Source organism: Triturus cristatus, chromosome 9, assembly GCF_964204655.1.
Source record: "Triturus cristatus chromosome 9, aTriCri1.1, whole genome shotgun sequence".
Lineage (NCBI taxonomy): Eukaryota > Metazoa > Chordata > Amphibia > Caudata > Salamandridae > Triturus > Triturus cristatus.
In genome coordinates this window covers 828397973-828422430 of record NC_140592.1, presented here as the reverse complement: position 1 = coordinate 828422430, position 24458 = coordinate 828397973, and positions in this window count along the sequence as shown.

Genomic DNA, 24458 nt, shown 5'->3' with positions numbered 1-24458 from the left:
CATAAGTTACCTGCACTGACTGCACACACCACAGTGAGTACAGCACATCACAGCGCAAGCCCTGGCATCATCAGCTGAACACTGCTCAAAGTGCCCACACTGTTTAGAATAAGCCAATTGTCATTTGCACCATCAACCATGGCACTCATATCCCTCCTGGACTTGCACCCATGTGTCTGTTGCATGTTGGATGCTAATACCCCACTGTGCCGACATGCACCACCCACACATTTGTTGGACATGCAAGTGAACATGTTGTGATGCATGCCAGCAACACACACTATGATGTTCTCATGTCCTGATATTCAATGCCACAATGGGGTGCATGGAGCACACTTGAACACAATGCAGGATCACTGATAACAAGTTAAATGCCATGACACTGGCATGCCTGGAAAGTCAGTCAACACTGTCTCCTGTCACAGGGGCAGGGCATCCAGACAACAACAGTATGCACTGTGTCCCAATCATAGCTCAGGGGTAAAACAAACTCTGCAGCTGACAAGTGCACTTGCCCATCCCCTGCAAACAACATATCCTGGACCCAAAAGACCCCACATCATACAAATCAGACATATGAGTCTCTGCGAACACAACTCCCTGTACATTAGCACATCACAGTCTGCTGTGCATGTAACCCAGCTGCCTGAAGTGCACAGTTGCATGCACCATTGTGTACTGTCAAATTATCACACACCTATATGTCACACAGGTCTTGTCTCTCATATTCACATCTCAGATGTCCAGCTGACCCTCAAACTAATGAACACCACAGTTGTACGTAACAGGAAGCCACACCACAATGACACAGAGGCAGACACCTGAAGGCACATGTCACTAAGCAAACCTGTAAATTGATACACAGGAGTGGGATTACAGAGTGTTTCTAAAAGCCCTTGAGTAGGCATGACTGCCCAGGTCTATGTGAAACAGTGTTTAGCCCTGGACAGTAGTCAGGTAGCTAAGCAAGTGTGACACACTTGATATACAGACTCCTGAGGCACACAAATTGGAGTCCCCTGCTGCATGGGTTTGTTTGAAATACCCCAGCCACATGTGGCGAGTCAGACCAGCAATTGGAACACATATCAAGGGCACACACAGATCACATGTCAGATCTCAGGCATTGGGTAAACAATTGACCCACCCATGAAACACACAACAGAGTCACAGGAACAGATGCTGTCCGGAAGCTGAAGCATAGCTGACTGCAGGGACACAGTGCCCTAGTGACTCAAGCAACAGACTGTAGGGGCCACACCTGAGGATCAGATGAGGAGGGTGCATCACACAATTGAGGGACATGAGTATTGGACTACAAGACCTACATAATATGGAAGGGTGACCAGGCCAAAAGACTGCAATTAGCATGTCAGACATAGTATACAGATTAGGCATGGACTTACCCCCTCCTTGCTGCTGTCTGGCCTTCAGCTGCCCATCCAGGTCCGGGAAGATCACCGCCAGTATCCCGAGCATGTGGGGGGTCAGGGTCCGGTGTCCGCCCCTCCTGCGAGGAGGCGACAGCTTCAGCTGGACCCTTGCGATCCTCCGGGTCCAGCACTGAAGGTCCTGCCACCTATTCTGGCAGTTACAGATCCGGCACTTGTAGACGCCCACCGATCGAACTGCCCGGGCGATGGTCAGCCATATCTCCTGCTTCTGGTGGGCATCAACCTGTGAGGATGACAAAGTTAAAAGTCATTAACACACACGCCCCATATTTGTGCTGCACACAGTTGGATATACATGTCATCATCACAAAAGAAAATGAGTGACACAGGTGGTGCACCCATGGAAAAGGACAAATGCCCTGCATGTCTGACATGTTAACAATGCCTGGGAAGTTTAAACTTGCACAAATGCACCTTAGCTGCAGAACACCTGTTCATTACATGTACCTACACACTTTGGGGTATGAAAGTACTCAGTGAGTATGCTTGCCACTGGTGTACACACTGCTAGTACTGCTAGTCAGTCAACATGCATAATTAGGAAGGCAGTGGAATGCACACTCACCTGCTCCCCTGGTTTCCCATACAGCTTGCTGTACTGTGGAAGGAGCCCGTCCAGCAGGGCCTGGCTCTTCTCTTCAGTGAAGGCTGGGGCCCTCTCCAGAGTACGTGCCATAGCAGTAGCCAGAGGATGTAGAGACAGCAGCAGTGGTAGCAGGGATGTGGTCCAGTAGCATGTAGTGCAGGCAAGTGAGCACATAGGGGACAGCCAGTCTTATATCTGTGCTGCAGAGGCAGACTCTGTGCCATGTGTCCCCAGTGATAGGTCCAACACAGTTGCATTCTATGAATCTGGCCAATCCATGGAAATGTACGACTCGTACACGTAGTCCGCATCGTTCAAATCTTCACCTCCATAAAACCCTAGGAATTGCAACAATGTTGTAGGCATCCAACTGAATTTTCATCGGACAACTCGTACAAGTTTTGAATCTGCATCCATCTCCATGACGGTCCAGAGCCAATGGGTGCGCCCGGCTCGGTCAACTGACTGCACAACGCGTATTTTGGAAATACACATGCACCAGTCTCGATACGATTCAATGGCCAAAGCGTACGCCTGTCTTAGACCATGCCTGCCCAACGCGCATGCATGATAGTCACCCGCGTCGGACCTCATTGCAGTCAATGGCAAAGCGTACGCACGGCTCGGTCATGAACTGTGCAATGCGTGCGCATTGTCACCCACGTCGGACTTCATTGCAGTCAATGGCAAAGCGTACGCACGGCTCGGTCATGAACAGAGCAATGCGTACGCATTATCACCCGCGTCGGACCTCATTACAGTCAATGGCAAAGCGTACGCACGGCTCGGACATGAACCTTGCAATGCGTACTCATTGTCACCCATGTCGGACCTCATGCAGTCAATGGCAAAGCGTACGCACGGCTTGGGCATGAACCGTGCAAAGCGTACGCATTGTCACCCGCTTCGGACCTCATTGGTGTGACTATTTGACATCTTCATCACACAATTACTTGCCAGGGACACATGTGCACACCTACCACACTACAGCATTGGCCACACAGTGTCCCATGGCATGTAAGGCTGCATTCCCTGTGTGTTGGGGGGGCAACATTTGGTTTGTTGGGTGGCACTTTTGTGCAGCCACTCCCAGGCTGTGCACGTGTTCATGGGGGCAGAATCCTTTGTGTGTTGTGCACATTACCACAGTGATGTGCAACTGTACAGTTATGGGCATGAGTCATGGACACAGTTGCAGGTTGGACATGTTTTGGACATGTCACATACACCCTGAGTCCTGGGGGTGATGGCATGTATGTCACAGTGAGACCTGTAGCCACAATTCTGATGTACACCCACAGTCTATGTGCATGTTGTGTCTCAGATGTGGCTGATCAAATGTATACAATGGGAGACAGTCTCCACATCCGTGTGGTTTGTGCAGAAACCTTGACGTTGTGTGTGTGTCTAAGAGACGTACATGTAGGACCTGCAGAGACAACAGTGGCCACTACCTGTGGGACTCACGGTTGCCTTGTGGCATGTAAGTAATACGCCATGTCATGCCAGTGTCAATGTGGCAATACAGGGAACCTGGGTATCTGCATGGCAAAGATCTGTGATGCCTAAGAGACATCAGGCCTCACTTGTCACTGTGGTGTGTGTTTGTAATGTCACAGCAGTACATAGGTAGGGTGACACAGCCCAATGATAGGCCATTACACTACATGGGACTTATGTGGACATGTGGACTTGAGATGTGAGGTGATGTCCATGTAGGTGACATATGTGTCCATGCCCAACAGCACACACCTCAGTACATTGTGTATTGTCCTGATGTTCATGTGATATTTTGCTTGGTCATGGCCACATGGGTGGATGAACCGACAATCCTCCTTTATGCATCTCTACTCTGCAGGGCACCAGCTGTCCTTAGACTGTTCCCAGACCTTGAAACCATGCAGGAACGTGACTGCATACAACGGTACCGCTTCACCAGGCCACTGATTGAGGAGTTGGCGGAGCAGTTGGCGCCACATCTGCTACCTGGCCGGACATACCCTACAGCACTGACCTCAGAGGTGAAGGTGATGGCAGCCCGGCACTTCTTTGCTACTGGTACCTACCAGTACAATGTGGCTACTGCTGGTGGTATGTCGCAAACAATGTTTAGTAGTGTGCTACACGATGTCTTGAAGGGGATGTTGCATTTCCTTAACCTGTACATCAAGTTCCCGAGCCCAGCTCAACTCCCTGAGATAAAGGATGCCTTTTATACACAGGGTGAGATGCCGAACGTCATCGGAACTATTGATGGTACACATGTGGCCCTGATACCACCACAGGCACATGAGCAGGCATACCGGAGCAGGAAGCATTTCCACTCCATCAATGCTCTGGTCGTATGTCTTGCAGACATGTGTATCGCACATGTGTGTGCACATTTCCCCGGTTCTGCGCACGATGCCTACATTATGAGGAGTAGTCGCATTGCAACGCTGATGTCACAGATGCCAGACCAGCGTGCCTGGCTTGTCAGTGTGTACTGACTGTTTACCATTGTGTGTGTTTGGCAATGTTGTACTCCGCACTCCTACAAAACTCAGCTAATTGTTCAATTGTTTGTGTGTAGGTGACTCCGGATACCCCAACATGCTGTGGTGGATGTTGACCCCCCTTCAGGAACCCTGTGACACCAGCAGAGATGCGCTACAATGAGGCACATGGTCAGAGCAGGAGGGTGATTGAGCGGACATTTGGTCTCCTGAAAAGCCGCTTCTACTGCCTCGACAAGACCGGAGGGGCCCTCCCATATGACCCTGCAAAGGTGTGCAAAATTATCCTTGTATGCTGCATGCTACACAACATGGCAGTGCGGAAGAAGGTGCCTCTCATCCAGGATGACGTTGACTGACCTCCGCCACCTGTGGAGGATACCGGCCTGGGACACGATGCCAGTGATGATGATGATGAGGGTGACGTCCACACACAGCTCATCAACAACTTCATCACCTGAATGTGAGTTTACAGGGTTGTTATGGCAATGTTTGGAGTGTGTCTGTGTGCCACTTGACTGGATGCATGCTGTGATGTGTCCATTCAGGTGGTCTGTACTCGTCAATAGTGTAGTACTGCTAACTTGTTTCTGTGTAGGTTTCTTGTGACATGTTTTGTGCGTGTGTATTGCATTTCTCTCCTGTTCTGCTGTGCTTTGACTGTGTCTTGTGTCTGTCCTTCCCAGGCCTGTTGTTTGGTAAACACTGACCCCCAACACCCAGACTCCAACACCAGTGTGGGAGTGGTCAATTGCCATCAAGTGATGTGCCACACACCCCTGAACTTCAATTCTCAGACAGTCTGTGACCGTGTGTCCACTGTAACGTACAATTGCCTTGCAACTATTTTAGAATAAACATGTTGCTGATGTGTAATGAACCTGTGCTATGCTTTGTTAGGTGCGTTGTCTGTCTTCCCACATCTGAGTGACATTTGCTTACCTCCCCTGTGGACTTGTTACCACTGACTGTGGATAGGTGTTGTGTCTGTGCATACCAATGTGTTTCTGGTCAACATCATTGTGTGGGTTAAGTAACATGGCCATGGTGAGTATGTGTTGTGGTGCCATAGTGGTGTGTCTCCCTCACATGTGTCACATCACCATGACTCACATGACGGTGGTCACATTGTTGTAGTATTTGGCATGCACTGTGTTGTTTAGAAGATCAACATCTCCATGACACATGACAAGTTGGAAACACAACAGAGGCAAGTATGGTGTACTGGTGAGTTTATTTACAAACATGTGTGAGGATAATGCACCGGATGGTGGGTGCTGTACATTGGGTTTTGAATCCAAAGTTCACAGTAGAGTTGGAAGTGTTGGTAGATGAAATGTCCAGAGTAAGGTCCACAGTCATCTGCTACATTGGACCAACATGAACCCTCCATGTAATGTGGGCGAGTTGTGTCCGATCGGACAAGGTGAACGTGTTGCGCACAAAGAACATTGTCCAGAACAGGTTTAGAGTCCCTGGTCGTTGTGCAGGGACATCTGCCTCTCACATGTCCTTCTTCAGACGACCCCTCTTCTTCTTGGGGGGGGATCCTCAGGTGCAGGCCTTTGCGGTGCAGGGGACTCTCTGCCAGAGTCCTCCTCCCTCCCTGTGGCACTGGCAGATGGTGTGGCAGCAGATGTTGTGGCCACACAGGGAGGTATGGACATATTTGTGCTGATCTGGCGGAGGCATTGGAGTATGTCCCTATGCACCACAGTAAATGCATCCCACTTTGCCTCCATGCGGGCATGGTGGGCAGCCTGCTCCCGTTGTATGTCCTTGAGGATCCCTACTACCTGGCCAAATCCTCCGGTGCTATCCTGGTACGCATCTATGATGCGTGCCAGTTGGGGTCATCATGCAGTCCAGAACACTCTGCAAGGCGCGCCCTCTGCCTCCCACCCCTCCCAGCACCACTATCCACACGGGCAGGACCAGCGGCGGCACACACAGGTGACACTGGGACCCTTTGGGTGGTGTTGCTGGTGGTGTTGGCTGTAGCTTTCGCGGGGTCCTGTGTCCTTGTGCTGTCGGTGTTCTGTGGCCTTGGTCTGTCCATGTTGGTGGGGGTGCCCTGTCTGTTTCCAGATGCTGGAGGTGTGGGTACAGGGGGTGCAGATGTTGGTGCTGCTGGTGCTGCATGATGACTCACACCGGAGGTGCCAGGTTGTTTGTCGTCATCCGAAGAGGACAGAGACAGATTCAAACCAGAGAGCTCAGTGTCCAACAGAGTCTGGGACTGGGAATTCTCTTCATTTGGTGCTGTGTCCCCAGAACCACCTGTGTTTGGAGGAGAGACACAATGTAAGTTAGGTTTCTACAGGCATCAATGGTTTACAAACATGACATTTTCTACTGTACGAACGGATGCCTGCCTGTACACTGCTTTGTTCCGGGTTGTCACGGACAGAGATTGATATTGTTGTTGTACATTGCCAAGCCAAAATGAAACATTTCAATGCGCATGTCGAAGTGTGGGCATGCCCAGCTCATGGACAGATTTGTCTGTACATGACCATTACTACTCAAGGCCCATCATGTTGCTGACACCGGTGTGTCATCCCTGTACACCTGTGAACTTTAACAAGGAAATACATGCTATTCCACTGGGGATATGTTGTACTATTGGGGCATGTGTGGTAGCAGATTTTACTAGTCTTTGTGTGCCACATTGGTGTATTGGTACGACATGGTCACATTCCGGTATGCCTGTGATCTCTTTGGAGGAAGTGGTTTTTTCCAGTGTTCCTAGTTCCCATCTCATTTCATACAAGTGATGATGTCACCATCGTTAATGAGTCTGGTGCTGAATTTTGTACGTGCATGTGTGATTTGACTTGTCAATGTTCTCCATGGCGACATGGATTGGGCAAGGTAGCACTCTGGCTTTTCAATGCTCATGACAGTGAGGGCCGGTGGTGTGTGTGTTGCAGTTTGGCTGCTGTGGGTAGCATGTGTCCTCCAATGCAGTCCAGGTTAGACCTTGTGTCTACAGTGTCTATGTCAGTGAGTGGTGTGTTGTGTGAAGGATGCACATGTTTCAGCACGATGTAGGAGTGGAATGCAGCTCACAACAGCAGTGAGTGTGAATGCAAACATGCTATGGTGTCGGCTATATTGGCGTGTCCATTCCATTCACTGTTAGATGTCCCCTGTCAATGATGTATATGTGAGTTCCTGTGTGTTTTGTGCAATGTACCATATATGGCTTTCCACACATGTCATCTGCAAGACACACCTCCCCAGCCCGGCCAGGGGGCACCCATGGACACTGCATTCCCAGCCAATGAGTTTGAACATATGGTTGCAACAGTTGTGTGTGCGACCGGGTTTTGTTTGGCCAGTGCATATGTGTGATTGTCAGCCACATCATTTCGCAGGCCCAGTGTCAGACATCTTGTCAGTCCCTTCCCATTCCCTGTGAGGCGATCATGGTTCAGTGTGAGCTTGCTGGGCCATGTGGGTGGCTGGGGATTGTCTGTGACTGCAACTCCCATCAGGCTCTTGGCTACACCCCCCTTCCCAGCATGCCCATACTCCCTTCCTCTTGACTCTGTTTCCCTGTGAGGGGGTGTGACAGCAATGGCAAGATGGCTGACTGTGCAGTCCTGGTGTTTGTTGCTGCCCAGTTCCCAGCATGGCCTTGTGCTCCCCACAACAGAGCCCAGTCTCAGACATCCTGTCATTCCCTTCCCACTCCCTGTGAGGCGAGCATGGTTCAGTGTGAGCTTGCTGGACCATGTGGGTGGCAAGGGATTGTCTGTGACTGCAACTCCCATCAGGCTCTTGGCTACACCCCCATAACCAGCATGCCCATACTCCCTTCCTCTTGACTCTGCTTCCCTGTGAGGGGGTGTGACAGCAATGGCAAGATGGCTGACTGTGCAGTCCTGGTGTTTGTTGCTGCCCAGTTCCCAGCATGGCCTTGTGCTCCCCACAACAGAGCCCAGAGTTAGACATCCTGTCAGTCCCTTCCCACTCCCTGTGAGGCAAGCATGGTTCAGTGTGAGCTTGCTGGGCCATGTGGGTGGCTGGGGATTGTCTGTGACTACAACTCCCATCAGGCTCTTGGCTACACCCCCCTTCCCAGCATGCCCATGCTTCCTTCCTCTTGACTCTGCTTCCCTGTAAGGGGGAGTGACAGCAATGGCAAGATGGCTGACTGCGCAGTCCTGGTGTTTGTTGCTGCCCAGTTCCCAGCATGGCCCTGTGCTCCCCACAACAGAGCCCAGTGTCAGACATCCTGTCAGTCCCTTCCCACTCCCTGTGAGGCATTCATGGTTCAGTGTGAGCTTGCTGTGCCATGTGGGTGGCTGGGGATTGTCTGTGACTGCAACTCCCATCAGGCTCTTGGCTCCACCCCCCTTCCCAGCATGCCCATACTTCCTTCCTCTTGACTCTGCTTCCCTGTGAGTGGGTGTGACAGTAATGGCAAGATGGCTGACTGTGAAATCCTGGTGTTTGTTTGGCTACAAGTCCAAAGAGAGCCCCTGTGCTTCACACAGCAGCACCCAGTACAGTGTATCTTTTGCTGATATTTCACTGAGGTGTGGGTCAATGCATTCTACCCAGTGAGTTGTGTGGAGTTTGTGTTGAGGGTAAGGGTGGGCGGAATTTGCGAACGTGCCTTTTGCAAAATATCACGAAACAGCAAAAAATCTCCGCAATCACGCAAAATTTCGTGTGATCGCGGAGATTTTGTGCTGATTTAATGCGTTACTGAATTTGACCTTCAACTCGGGCACCTGCTTTATATCTGTAAGACTTACAGATATAAATAAAGCAGGTGCCCGAGTTGAAGGTCAAATTCAGTAACGCAGTAAGAGACACTCCCACGGATTCACGAGGCGCTGTTCAGCAGATGAAGGAACTGAAAGAACCTGACGCAGCTCCGGCCTTTGGATGTATCTATCCGGTTATTCCGCAGAGAGCTTCCCTTTCTGCATAGTCCATAGTTATCAGAAAATACATTGGTGTGAATAGGGCCGTGGCGTTTTTACCTGGGATCAAGACGCCTGTGCCACTTGGGGGCAAAACTTAGCACTTTGACATCAGGACGAGTTTTGTCCAACCAAGAGCCCTTTGTTTCTGCCATGTTTGATGCAAGCACATGACAGCAGTGATGACGTCGCTGGAGACTGGAAGCATGGCTACAGTTCTGAGCATTTCGGACAGGGCACCATGAGCTTAGACATAACATTAGGTTGTTTAGCATCTCTCTGCGCTGTCAGCAGAGCGGCCAAGGACTGACTGAGCACAGATTTTAAACTATCAACCTATTGTCCAGAGCAAGGATCCTTGGAACGTTTGCAGGTCTCGGAAACGGCAGGGTCTGGGATCTCCTGACACCTCTCCTCTTGGACGTGACGTTCTGGGGCGTGCACCCGGAGGCACGACGACTTTCAGCATCTCATGAAGTACACGACGCTGAGGACTGCAGGCTCCCAGAGGGTCCCTAGGCGGAGGAACCACTGTCCCAGACAGGAACGGGAGCCGATGATGGGCAGGGACAACATTGAGAAGACAAGACAACCTCCCCATCCCGCAGGAACTGTGAGTACAGAGAAAAGGGCGGGAGGAATAGAACATGGTTTCAAATGTAATGCCAAACAGGGCTCCGTGAAGTTTTTATTATGCCCGCTTGTTCATGCCTAGTTCTCGAACATCCACATCCCCGTAGTTCGCCGAGTTCCGCACTTTTCCTTTGTCTATACACTCGGGTAGTTTTTCCTCGCAGACTAACAATATTTTCTTGAGTGTCAATATTTCTCAGAGGCTAGTTAGTCACCACAGACAATAATAGGTGTGCTGATTCCTCGTGAGCTTGCTTAAACACCAGTTTGCTTTTGACTCGCTTTTATTGGTGAAGCCTTTTCTCTTTTCAACAACGTAAAATGAACGCAAAATTCCCACTTTTGACTAAGGGTGGGCGACAATTTCCATTCCCTCGTGGATCGTGGAAGTTTCGACATTTTCGCGTTCCGCACGAAATGCGAAAATGTTGAATTTCTGCAATTTCCGTGAGCGGAACGGATATTGTCGCCCACCCTTAGTTGAGGGGTGTGTGTGTCTCGACATGCTGGTAAGTATGGTCAGAGCTGTCAGTCCTCCTTCCCACCCGGCCAGACATCCCACCATGCAACGTGCTTCCATCGGAGGGCGTGCAAGTTGGCTTTCAGGATGTCAGTCAGTGGTGTCCTGCTTCTGATTTGTGCACAACCCCTACCAGGGCCTTGTGCTCCCCACAGCAGGACACAGTGTCAGACATCTTGTCAGTCATTTTCCACTCTCTGTGATGTGTGCATGTTTCAGAGAGGTCTTGATGGGCCAATTGGGAGGGTGAGCATTATCTGTGACTACAAACCCCATCATGCTTTTGGCTACACTCACTTCACCTGCATACCCACTATTCCTTCCTGTCAGTCATCTGCACTGTGAGGTAGTGTGTTTGTGCTGGCAAACTGTCTGACAGTGTTTATTTGGCTTTGTGCCACTGCCTTGCTCTATTTGTTGGTAGGTTTGTACGTGTCATGACACAGTTCCAAGTCACTATGAGATGGAAGGTATTGTGTTTGTCTGACTAGCATATACATCTTGGGATGATTATCTCTTGGTTACTGTGGCTTTGCTAACGGTGCATGGTTTCACTGTCCCCTTGCCACACAATATTGAGTATGTTGGTTGTGTACTCACCAGGCTCTGGAATGTCTGCTAGACCACGGATGCTCTCTGGTGGTAGGATGTCCCGCACCTTCTCCTCCCAGGTCCTGAAGTAGACTGGTTTGGCAGGAGGGCCACCGCCAGTGCTCTGACTCAAGGCGTGATCTTTCTCGATGAGTTTCTTGACCCTCCTGCACACATCATACCACCTGTTCTGGATATCGTCCTTTGTGCGCCTTGTTGGTGCTTGTGCATTCACCTTGTCCACAATCCTTGTCCACATCTTGGTATTCTGTTTAATGGTGGTCCTTTGGACCAATGCAGCAAACAAATGTGGCTCTACTCTGATGATCTCGTCTACCAGCACTTCTAACTCATCATCTGTGAACTTTGGATTCTTCTTTGGGGGCATGGTGATGGGTGGTGGTGGTGAGTGATGTGTGTGTGTGGGTGCAAGTGAGGGTGGGTTAGTGTTGGTTTTGCTAGCTGTGTGTGTGTGCTTTTGGTGAGGTGCTAATGGTGTGTGAGTTGTGTGATGGGTAAGTTGTGAGTGTGTCTGTGTTTGCTGTGTGATGGTGTTTGCTGCTGGCTTTTGTCTCCTATTTGCAAAGGATCATGGTAGTGATTGATGTCCTTTATATAGGTGGACTTTTGGGTGTGTCTTTGTCCCAGGTTTTTAAAAAAAATATTTGTTGGCTTTGTCATTGCTTGTTTGGTCCTTTTTTTGTCTTTTTTCCTTTGGGTTTTCTAGGCATGAAGGAGACGTTCTTCTGACCGAGACGGACGCTGATGTTTGCTCGTGCGGGCTTCTCCGCCTCGTTCACGCTGACTTTCTTCTGTGTTTCATACGCGTTGGAAGCGGAGATCTCTATTGCTTGGGCTCCCTGTTTTCTGTGCGTGTCGGTCATGCGGCTTGGGATCCGTGCGAGTCGGTCTGGGTTTACACGCATTGCATCGTACTGCACGGATAGTACATTGCGGGTACGTGACAGTTGGTTTCATTCCGGGTACGTGTCGGTCGGTGCAACTCGCATCGGTTTTCCAGCCGAATCACTGTTTTCCCTACTGCTCGGTCGTACGGCTTGTATTCCGTACGTGTCGGTTGTAATTCACACGCGTTGCATCGTACTGCACGGGTCGTACGGCGCAGGTCCGTGTCGGTCGGTATCCGTTCCGGGTCCGTGTCAGTCAGTACAATTTGCGGCCGGAATCGGAATAGGCCCCAGAGTGTTGGGAAGCTTTCCAAACCGCATCAGAATCGGGCCCTATGTTGTGGTACCTTCAACAATAAGTCAGATGTAGATCCTTCCTAGTTTTCAAGGATGCTTTTCCTCACATTTTATAATGCCCATCAATTTAAAATACTTGGCACTTCTTGTCTACTTTGGTCATAAGTGAGAGCTGGGTGAGAAATATTCTCACACACCTACTCAGAACCTAAAAATATTGGCAATGAAATTTTAAAAATCAGTCTGTGAATCACAGGAATGGGAGACAAGACGAGGATCCATTAGCAACCTGAGAGCGTAAAAGTCAAAGTACATAAGACAAATTTATATTTTTGGAGACCACATATCAAAACGGAACCTACAGTGGGCTTTGCAGGTATGGATACTACATGCGTGGCAGTACGCATTCCACCATTGGAATGAGAAAAAATATTGAATTTCGAGCTGAATTCTCACCTTTGATGACAGAGATGGTAGTGAGGCTTTACATTTCATAGATGGAAACAACTTGGAAGCATTGATTTAGTATTGAGGAAGAATTTGGCTGCAGCCGCTACAGATATGCTAAGGCAAATAATGAAAATTTCACAGACATGGCATACTCCAATGGGTCTAGTAAATGCTAACGGGGAATACAAAGGCAGGACTTCCTCCACCATAAGGATAGTGTAATAAATGAAAATCTATGGGTTAGATTTACTAACATTTTGCACTGGGTTAGCATCACAAAAGTGACACTAACCAGCCCAAAATATGTTTTCCCTAATTTACTTTACAGTGCATAACTTGTTTTGCACTGGAAGGTATCCTGAAAGTAATGCAAAGCAGAAGGAAGCACTGCTTTGCGTTGCTTAGCGCCAACTGGGCGTTACATGGGGTAAACATCCTTTACAACTCATGCGTTACAACGCATGTCATTACCCTGCATTTTTTACTTCGCAAAATATTTTACAACGCAGGGATTTACACCGCATACCATTACAATGCATTCCCCAAAGTAACGCTGCAATGAAGTTAGAATAGTAAATTACGTTATAATGGGGAATGTGTTGTAATGGATTGCGTTGTAAAGCTCTGCTTTGCAAAATATTTTGCGGAGTAAAAAATGCGGGGTAATGGCAGGCATTGTAATGGCTTGCGGGGTAAAATGTCCTATTCTTACATGGGTGGTCCAAGGCCGTTCCCATGCTACCACCCATGTCTTTGATGCAAAACCCTATCTACAAACCAAAAGTAGACAGGGTTTAGTTTATGTCATTTAAAAGGAGGCGTTAAGAGGAGAATTTTTTTTATTTCTCCTTCCTTTTCCAACTTTGCATGCGTGCTGCACTGTGAAAAGTAGTAAAAGTTTTAGTGTGTCTACGTATAGTATTTTGTACTGGAAAGGTCCCCCTCCAGTAGGAAACCTATGGTAGACTCAGGCATGCCCTCTAGCACTATGGCGCTAAGGTGTGTGCCTGACACACTGCAGCTTAAATCAACACTAGGGAGAGAGGAGGAGAGAGCCATGGGGCATATTATCAAGCACGGCATTAAAATTATCGCCGCTTTAGCGGCAGACAACTGCTGCTAAAGCGGCGATAATGGGCTTGATAATATGCCGCAGAGAATTCCAATAGAAGCCCATGTTGTCACCACAACATGGGTTTCTATGGGAATTATCAAGGGCAATTATCAAGCCCATTATAGCCGCTTTAGCTGCAGTTTTCTGCCGCTAAAGCTGCGATAATGTTAACTCAGTTTCTTGATAATATGCCCCCATATCTTTGTAGAAATGGCGCTCTCCTTCTCCCTCCCTGTCACACACACAGGGCAGCATTCTTAGCTGCTGTGCTGCGTTTGGTGACTTTTTATGTAAATCTGGGCCTCTGTGTGATGTTGAACTTTTCTCCACAGAGGATTCCCCTTTATGACCTAAAACAGGCACTTCCTGTTTACACAATGACTATGGTTTTATGTTGGACCCTTTGCAATTCTGTGTTTATAAAACTGAACTCATTTTAAAATCCAGACTTTTTTTTATGAGCCACGGAAATCCCCAGTGAGTGCATGAACTGTCACTATTGTAGATCCTCGCATTACAATAAAACAAAGATTTGTTCAATTCCAGACAAGACTTAACCAGTGCTAAATGGGAAGAAATTATTGTTTTCTAATTATGCACAATGAAATCCTCTTTTGAGAAAGGAAAAAAAAACATCGAATGGGCAAATTATGCTAACTCGTTAGAGCTTTCTCATTACTGCTACTGTTTGGCTAAGATAATGGCATCAAATATGTCATTTTTTCTTTATACACTCTGGATATGATTATTTAAACTAAGATGTAGCTAATTAAGCTAGTCCCTGGTTGTCATATTTTCTAAATAAAAATAAACACTGTTCATCTGTAATGTAAGTTATTATTAAACTCATGAAAAAAAGTGGGAATCCTACTCCACAAATGTTAAAGTTCAGGGCCTCAATTCCAAGCCCATTGCACTGCCGGTGTGTCACTTGTCTTGTCGCACTGGCAGCGCAATGAGCTTGCCCATATTTACAATGTCACGTAAAGTCACCCTGCGTGATTTTTCATGGCCTTGTAAAAATGGGCCCCTTTTATGCATTACTCTGCATGAAAGGGGTATTTCATAGGTGTTGCTGTGCGTGTTCCCACACAACATCCATGGAGCCTGACACATTCCTAGATTTACAGGCGCAGATTGACAAGCCCCTTGCGACACTTTTACGCCGCTGTTGCGTCACTTTTGTGATACAGCGGTGGCGTAAACCATGCGCCATGTTGCGACTTATTTACAACGTGATGCATCTAGGCAGATGCGTCACGTTGTAAAGCCCTGCGCCACATGAAACCTGCGTGAGGTTTCATGTGGGCGTTCTGTCGCAGGGTGGTCGTTCCCTCGCAGGAAAGCCCCGTAAAACTGACACAGTGAAATCTACAAGATTTCACTGAGTCAGTTTTACGACGCTGCTGCATCAAATCCTTACGCCTGCTTGAAGCAGGCGTAAGGAGTGACGCACCATGTTAAGTATGGGCATCCCCTGTGCACTGCAGGAGTTGCGTCGTGCTTGCGACTCCTGCAATGCGCCGAAAGATGCGTTACCCATCTGCCCCTCCTTGCAACATGGCGCGCCGCATTGTAAATGCAACGCATCCGTGGTGGCACAAGGGGGCGATTGCTTGACGCATCTGTTCTGGCGCATCCCTGCTGATTTACAGAGATGCGCCAGAAGTTGTAAATCTGCCCCACAATGTTTTGTAAGGCTGGGAATGCGTCAGAATCCTACGCCTGCCCAGGGAAGAATAGGAGTGGCGCAACGGGGAGAAATACTCTTATTTCACTTTGTTTTTTCCTCTTTCTATGCATACTGCATTCTGCAGCATGCATTAAAAGAGGAAAATGCCATCAATTATTGTTTATGTGCAGGAAGGTGTGCCTTATTGCACAAAATCAATCATACCCGCAACGCAGACACCCTCGCGGCATGATGAAAACGTGTCTGCATTGATGCACAGCTGCTGTTTGTGTGCAGGGAGAAGGACAGGAATGAACTTTATCTCGTTGATACAGCACATTCCTGCCCTTTTATTTTGAGCCATGACAGTGCTGCTGTGCTTCAAAATATAGTAAATGAGGCCCAGACTATTTAAATGAAACATATTTGTAAATCTCGGGCCAGATGTACGAACATTTCATTTTGCGACTCACAAATTGTGTTTTTTAGCAAGTTGCAATTAGCCAAATGAAAGGTACTAATGTGTCTCATATCGATTTAGCAATTCCCAATGGGGGATGCAAATGAGGTGCCTCATTATTATTCTTGAGGGAGGTAACAATTTGCGACCCATTGGGAATGGCCTGTTTTTTCACAGGGATGGTGGCCGGCTGGAGTCAGCAGACCACCATGTCATTGATTGCTTTTTAAATAAAGCATTTGTTTTTCCTGAAATGCAGCCCCTTTTCATTAAAAGAAAAATGAAAAGTTTCCTTTTAATTTTTTAAGAGTAGGTAGAGGTCTGTGGGAACACAGCCTGCTCTTAAAAAATGTTGGAGAGCACATTCACAAAGGGGAAGGGGTCCCGCAGGGACCCCTTCCCATTTCTGAATGGGTTACCACCTTCTTCATGGAGTTGGTAGATATTATTAATGTTTTTCGACTGCATTCCGGTCATACATGCCACTGCGACTTGCTATTTTGAAGGTACGCCCTTGTAATGCTGCTTCCTAATAGCAACTTGCAAACCCTATTTTGCGAATCAGTTATAGGTTATGACTCGCAAAACAAGGTTAGTACACTGCAAAACGAGGAGCGACCCGTGCAGTTAAGAGCAGTGTTGCAGGTTGGGGAGGGAGTCAACAGACGATAAAGGGAAAATGAAATTAAATAAAAAAGAAAAACACTTACCTTGAGCTCGCAGCAATGCCGACTGAATATAAATTCAATATTGTCCTATAGAGTTGAACCTTTAAGTTGGCAGAGAGGAAGATTTTTTAAGCTAGTCCAAGTGACATCTAGTTTGGTGTCTCTCCCCTCTAATTTCCTAGCCCAGTTTATTTTGGTCTTCTCAAGATCATCTGGCATACTGTCTGGTAAGTTGCCTCTAGAAGGGATATTTTGTCCAAGAAAGATTTTCCCTAAGTTGGTTTAAAAAATCCTATTATTGTATATACTTAAAGTATGAACTGGCAGGTATACCAAAGTCCTGCTGTAGATGTAAGAAAATTGCCCTGACAAAAACATATCTCTGATCCTAGTGAGACCATGTTGTTTCCATTGCCTTCCAATCACATGGTAAAAAGAGGTGGGAAAAGCGGAGATCACCACAAAAGTGTATATTTATTATAACTTGGAATCTTCATTATTTTCGCACCTTACTCAAAACTTTCCAGTTTTTGTAGTAACTCAGCTCTAGTCGTCGAAGCAGTGTGCCACGCACCGCTCAACCAATAGCAAGCTTGTAGATAGTAGGGGAAATCATGGGATACTCCTGATCTTCCCTATTCTGGCATTCAGCAAAAAACAATATTCCCACCTGCTGTAGAAGGGCTGAGCAGTAGTAAAACAAGAGGCTAGAGACATTTCAAAGAGCACCTAACCTTTCCATATTGCCAAAAAAAGTTTATAAATATGGAATCCAATTTCTTAAGTATGGATCCTTCATTCTCCAAGGGGATAGATCTGAACAAATAAAGTATCTTTGGTTGTATTACCATTTTAAGAGTATTACTCCTACAAATTATTGACAGATCTAGCCTATTCATACACTTTAAATCGGTAGATATTTTACTAATCAAGTTTCTAAAATTAATCTGGCTGATTGTTTCGACCGTAGGATTAATTCTAATACCAAGATACGTAACAGTATCCATTTGATGAGTATCAGAACAGTCAATATTCTCTGTACAAATAATCTGGGTCTTCTCCCTTTTCAATAAATTCCCTAAATATTTACCATATTCCTCCACCATAGCTTCAACCTCCTTCATTGCACTCTTAGGATCGATAGCAACTATGGCAATATCATCTGCATATGCCAGGAATGTCAAATCATAACCATTCGTAGTGACCGGTTTTATTGCCTGGTTATGTAAAATTTGCATGATAAATGGGTTAATTTAGAGGGCAAATACAATTGGTGAGCAGGGACACCCCTGCAATGTCCCTCTGGCCACCTCTATTCTTCCGGATTCTTCACTCATTAATTGAAGTCTGGCATACAGATCCACGTACATTGCCTTAATGGCGGTAATCGATCGGGGCCAAAACCCTTTAACTCCAAAACTTCCCATAGATATTTCCATGTCTTCCAATCCAATGTCTTTTCCGCAAAGAGGAGCATCATAGCCATCTTGCACCCGGTCATATCAAATAGAGATATAACACATTTTATATGATCCATTGTTCACCTTACCAGTATAAAGCCATGTTGCCATGGTGTGACCAGATGAGCTATGATCCTTCCCAAATGTACCGCTAAGATCTTAGGATCTAGTCTGGTGTTCAAGTCTATAAGGGAAATTTGTCGGTACAAAGTGGGACTATCCAAGGGTTTGCCTTTTTTAGGAAAAATAACGATATCTGTACCTTTCCAAGATTCAGGAGGGAGCCCACTCTGTTGTACTCCTAAGAACAAGTCTAAAAGAATTCTGTTTGAAACTCCTCATAGAGCTCCAGTGGTATTTTTTCAGGACCTGCTTCTTTCCCTGAAGCAAGCTGATGTAATGCATTTAATACTTCCTTGATTGAGATGACAGCTTCCAATTCCTGTTTACCAGCTTGGTCGATTTTTCCGCCTAGGTCCACCCCGTGGATTAACCCAAGCCCAGTCGCTTGACACTCATCCTTGAATAGATCTCAATAAAACTCTCCAAATCCACCAAGAATATCATTAGCATCTGTTGCAAATAACCCATCTTTTCTTTTAATTGATGCAATAATACTCCTAGTTGCTTTCTGCCTTGTGTGTAGCTCTAAGAGTTCCCCAACTGACTAACCATATTCATAACTTTTGTTCTTATCAGTTTGAAATCCTTCTGCAATCTTCTGAGTATAATAACTGTTTATCTCAGCTTTTGCCATTGTGTCTTCAACTTAATTTGTGCTGCTTTCGGCCCGTGGCTAATCCTTACCATATGCTATTTTTCCAGTTTTTCTAACTTTTCTAATAAGCTCCTACTCTCCACCTCCTGCTGCTTCCTGCTGCTTGCCACAAAGCTAATAATCTCTCCCCTCAACCCTGCTTTGAAAGCATCCCATATAGTACACCGTGGAGCACTATATCTGTTGGTATCAAAATAACCAAACAGCCAACTTCTCATATGCTCAATGAACACTGCATTCACAAGTAGCTTCCTGTCAAAGGTCCATTCATACTGACCCTTAAGGTTTTCTTGGACCACAACATCCAAAACCAAGAGGTTGTGATCTGACATAAGCTTCGGCAATTTCGTAATCCCTACTTTATCCATGAATTTTCCAGAAACCAAGAAATAATCTAACTTAACATATTTTTTATGTGGGCAAGAGAAATATGTGTATCCTGGGTCAGAAGAATGCTTAGCATTCCACATATCGACCAGGCCATAGCTAAGCATAAATGAAGTAAGCCCCTGTGAACTCACGTTTTTTCCCTGATATATGCTCATTTGAAACCTATCCACCCCACATTGTATATTTAAATCCCCACAACCTATTTGAGAAACAGGCCAGGATGCTAGTTCCTCCTCCAAATCTTCCAACACTTTGGGATTGTCCTGATTCATGTCATAAATAGTGCAGACTTTTAATCCTATGCCCAGCTCCAACAGTGCCCATCTACCACCTTTGTCCACCAATTTACGCCTTACTGGCCCCATTTTATTCCTGGCTAGCATAGCCGCACCCCTAATATTGGATTTTTGAGCAAGCCGATAAAGAATACCCTTGAACTGATAGCATTTCCCTCCTACCCTATGGGATATGTGTCTCCTGTTGGCATATTATATTGGGGCCACTAATCTTAGAATCTTGCTGACCCATACCGCTTAGCCTTATCAATCGACCCACTCACATTAACTAAATATATAATTATTCTACCCATTTGGTACCAAAAAAAGGTAACATTGTATTCATTCTCTTAATCATATTCTGCCGGAATTCGATTAAATGTTCTTTGCCCCTTCTCTGGATTTTTGTTTTGTTTTTACCCTGCTTCCCCTTAGCCCTGCTACCCCCACCTACCTCCACCACCATCTTCCCTTCCACAACATCCTTACCTGAACCCAAACACCCCCTTCTCCCCTCTTCCCCTTCCCGCTAGCCCTGAGAAGTGTCCAGACCGCTCATCAATCTGTGTGAGATGAGGACAGACTCTCCGACCAAAGGTCAATCATTAGAGACAACAGACAACCATCTAACCACTACGCAATACATGAAACAGCCTATTGCAAGCCCCAAATCCCTTATCGGTTCTTTAGTGGAAGGACATAGAACAGAGAATGCAAGAAGAAAAGAGAAATCAGAAGGAAATGGAGAACTTAAAGAGAAATAGGAGCCCCACCTCGAGTGGACCTAGGCGTTCCACTCTTACACTGTAGTCACCAATAAAAATTTATTTTCTTTGATTTCCGAAGTGAAGAACCATTTCTGACTCCCCAGATCACCTTCAAATGTGCAGGATTAGTTAGATATGCCTGTGTGCCCCTGTCTTGAAAAGGCTTAATTGCCACAAATGCCAGTGTTTTTTGACCGTTATGTGGCAAAAGTCAGGGCTAACAAAGAATTGAACGTCGCCGCTGATCCGCTTCGCTTCAAGCCTGGCCTTCTCGAAGATTGACTGTCTCAAGAGAAAGTTTCCAAAATATACCTAGATAGCTCGCTGCTTCCATTCTTCTCTGACAGGTTGTTTCAAGACAAAAAACACCCTATGAACTCGCTGCACCTCTTGTGTCCCATTCCATCTTTTAAGCTCTGGGAAGGCTGTGCGTAGCAGTTCCACCATATATGCATGGATATCCATTCCCTCCTTGCCTTCCGGCACTCCCCGCACCCGCTTCCATTGTGATTCATGAGCCTCTTTCTGCACCCGAGTGCCTGCCACATCTTTTTCAATATCAGTTCTAGTTTCGTGGTCCGTTAGGCATTCACCTATGACATTACATGTCTTAGCTAGCTTTCTGACAGCGCCCTGCACCTTTCCTATTACAGCTTGAGACTCGCGACCATCATGTTAGGTTTCCTCTCAATGTGATATTATAACTAGTGTAGGAGTATTTGAACTAAAGGTGTCTTGAGAGGGTGTGGTCAGAGTGCCGACTAGCTGTTCTGCTGGTGTATAGTTCCATTTCAGGTCTTTAGCACCTGATGTTGTCGACCTAACTTCTAAACCATCTTACACACTGTCATGGAAAAAGCACCTCCGCTTGTATCTGGAACTCTGCAATTTTTCTTAGACCCAGTGAGAGAACCATGGCCATCCACTGACCATTCTGTTCCATCAGATAATAAAACGAAGCAATCGTTAGCCTCCATGTCCTGATCGTTTCCAATTTCGAGTTCCAAAGGGCGATCCACCAACTGCTGGCATACCTTGGATCTCTGTGCGCAATTTAAAGGGGGTAAATATGCAGGGGTCGGACTGTTAGCAGGAATACATGTATAATCTGTAGCCCTAATCTAAGGGCCACTATTCTGCACACTTCCCAACTCTAATTGATCCTGCTTCCCCTTTTCACTCAGACCCCCATCAAGGCTCATGGCACTCTCGACATTCTCAAAACTCATTTTGAAATTTGATCTTAGCTGTCCCTATCTCTCTGCAAGCCAATGTGGACAGACTGGCACAATCTTTTACCGTGTCTACTAAAAGATGAGGAACCAATACAGTCATACCTCTGTTCTGAGGGGTTGCTGTCCTGGTCTCTGCTAGTACCTTATTGGCGTGAGGCTGAGTTACTTCGCTGCTGGGTAGTTTCGAGCCGGCTGTTTCCAATGGTAGCTTCTCAGCGTGAGGCGGATTAGCTTTGTCGTTGATCCAATTAGCTCTGGCTGCCTCCCTGTTGCAGTAAATCTCCAGGTGTTCCATCAGAGCCTCGCAGTAACTCCAACACCATAGAGCCGGACTGACACTGGCTAAGCGCGGCCCACCTTTCCCCCTCCTTTCCGGGGCAGTCTCCATCCTAGGAGCCGTCAGTAAGCATTGCCCACTCTGCTGCAGCACTGGTCTGCCCACAATCTCCGCTCCAGGGCCCACAGAGCTGAGCAGAGATGCTGTAGGGCGGGTTTGGAAGCAACCTTCCACTTCTGACTGTAGCATACACCACAGTCAGTGTGTTCCAACACGGCCTCCACCAGAAGTTCAAAGTTGAGCAGGCTCTCCTGAATCAGCCCGGCTCTGGAGCAACCACCAGCCCATCGGTGAATCCCAGCTGAGTTGTCTAGGGACATACTCCGGCAGTTAGGTGAGTTTATTCTTATATATTTTCCAAACGATTGAAGGGCTGCCGAATTACCACCTCAAGCGGCTGCCATCTTGCTTCCCTCTCCCTCAAGTCTTCACACCTTAAGGGTATTCTCAACGATCACATTTTACTGATTTTCACAATAATTAATAACGTTTGCTTGGTTTAAAAATCATGTTATTGGAAGCACAAACTTGGTATAGAAGCAAGAGAACGTTGTCCACAGCAGCCCCTTGATCATGTATCATTTCAAGAGTGCAACACCCAGTGATATTCATGTGTCTTCCAACTTGCTATGGTAAGCCAGAAGAAAGACCAACACCCATTTAACTAAGGGTTGCTGATGCTTTTTATGCCTGCAGAGCTATCATTTATTCTGGGAAAGTGAAGTAAAACATGCTATAATGGAAGATGAAAACAGCTATACCAACCCGTACATTCTGGAGGTCTGAGGGGAGGTCCAGTTAGTAGTGCACAAAGGAGATTGAATTGGATAGAACTAGTGCATTAAAAAGGAATGGAAATTTGAGAATATAATATGATCGTTTAAAATTGCAGTATTGCAGTTAGTCAGCGGCTCAGAGAACTGTAGAAGGTGACACATCATCCACTACCAGCCTGCTCATTTAGTATCCAAGTACATCCACCGGCACCTGCCAAACAATATCAACACTCTCATTTTTAACAGTGGAATGTATATTTAGAAACAGTACAGCATGTCCAACAACTATTTACAGACTAGCACCAAATAGCATTCATATTTATGTTTGAATTCCCAGCTATAAACCTAGCCCCGAGAACTACACCAAAGGAAAAAGAATAGGAAGAGACAGAAACTTTGAAAAGAATGATAGCCTAAAGCAAATGACTCTTGACTCATTTGAATTGAGTGCAAACGTGCCCTTTCTGACTAAGGGCCCAATTACAAGTCTGGAGGTCTTCAGACTGCCAGACTCGTGGATGCACAGCGGTGGGGGTTCAGCCACTGCCGCACTGGCGGTCTGACTGCTCATTATGACTTAGGAGGTCAGACCTCCGTGGGACCGTGCCAGGCAATGGTAGATCCCTGGAGGTGGCGCGGTAATCCTGAGGCCACAATATGCTTGGCAGGACTGCCTGGTCCCGTCAAGCATATTACAAATTTCCTCTCCGCTGACAGTGTCATGGAGGTTCTTACTCTATGTACATCATGGCAGTAGAGGAAACAGGCCCCCTGTGTCTCTTCCGCATGTGGATGCACACAGGGGACCACAACAAGTGTCCCCCTGTGTGCATGCATGCCAGTTCCTGCATGGCTTGGACCTTCGAGTCCATGCTGTGCAGGAACCTTCAGTGTTTTCCCATTGTGTTGCCTTTAGCGGTGCCTCCTTTGAAAAAGGACCTGCCAGACCATTTTCAATTTGCAATCTGGTGGACGGGTGGTGGCGACTTGTGGCGGTGCGAGGGTGTGGAGGTGGCAGCCTGCCCACCACCTGACCGCCAAAAGTCATAATCGGGCCCATAGAGTATTGCATAAATTGTGCGGAAGGCAACTATGGAGCCCTGGGTGGTTCCCAATATTTAAGAGTGCATTCTAACACTCTAGGGCCTGTTTCACAAAGGATCTTTATGAGTTCAGAATCTCTGCACATAAACCGGCCTGGGCATAGTTCGCGGAGTTTTGCTACGCAGAACTCCCCAAAATTACAAACAAACCTCTGCGAAGTTCCGCGAGTGGCTGAGTGTAGTGCCAACTGCAGTTTGTGCTGGTATTCCTACCCCTCGGGTAGAAATCCTACCCGAGTGGAAGCTCGCTCTCGCGAACTTACCATTCGCAATTGCGAACCTACCATTTGCGATCGCGAGCGGGGGAAAAACGCTTTTCTGCACTCCGCGAATTCCGCGGACTGCGGAGTACAGAAAACTCCACGAACGGAGCGAAGTTCACCGTTCATGCCTACACTTAATCAGACCTATCTTTTTATGTGCTGAGACTCCACACTAGTAAAGATACTACTCTCTGTTAATAGAAAACAATCATAGACTTACACAAAAGTGCAAGTTTACCACTGTGAATCAGGCCCTTTATCTGCACACTTCAAATTTCTGTTTTTC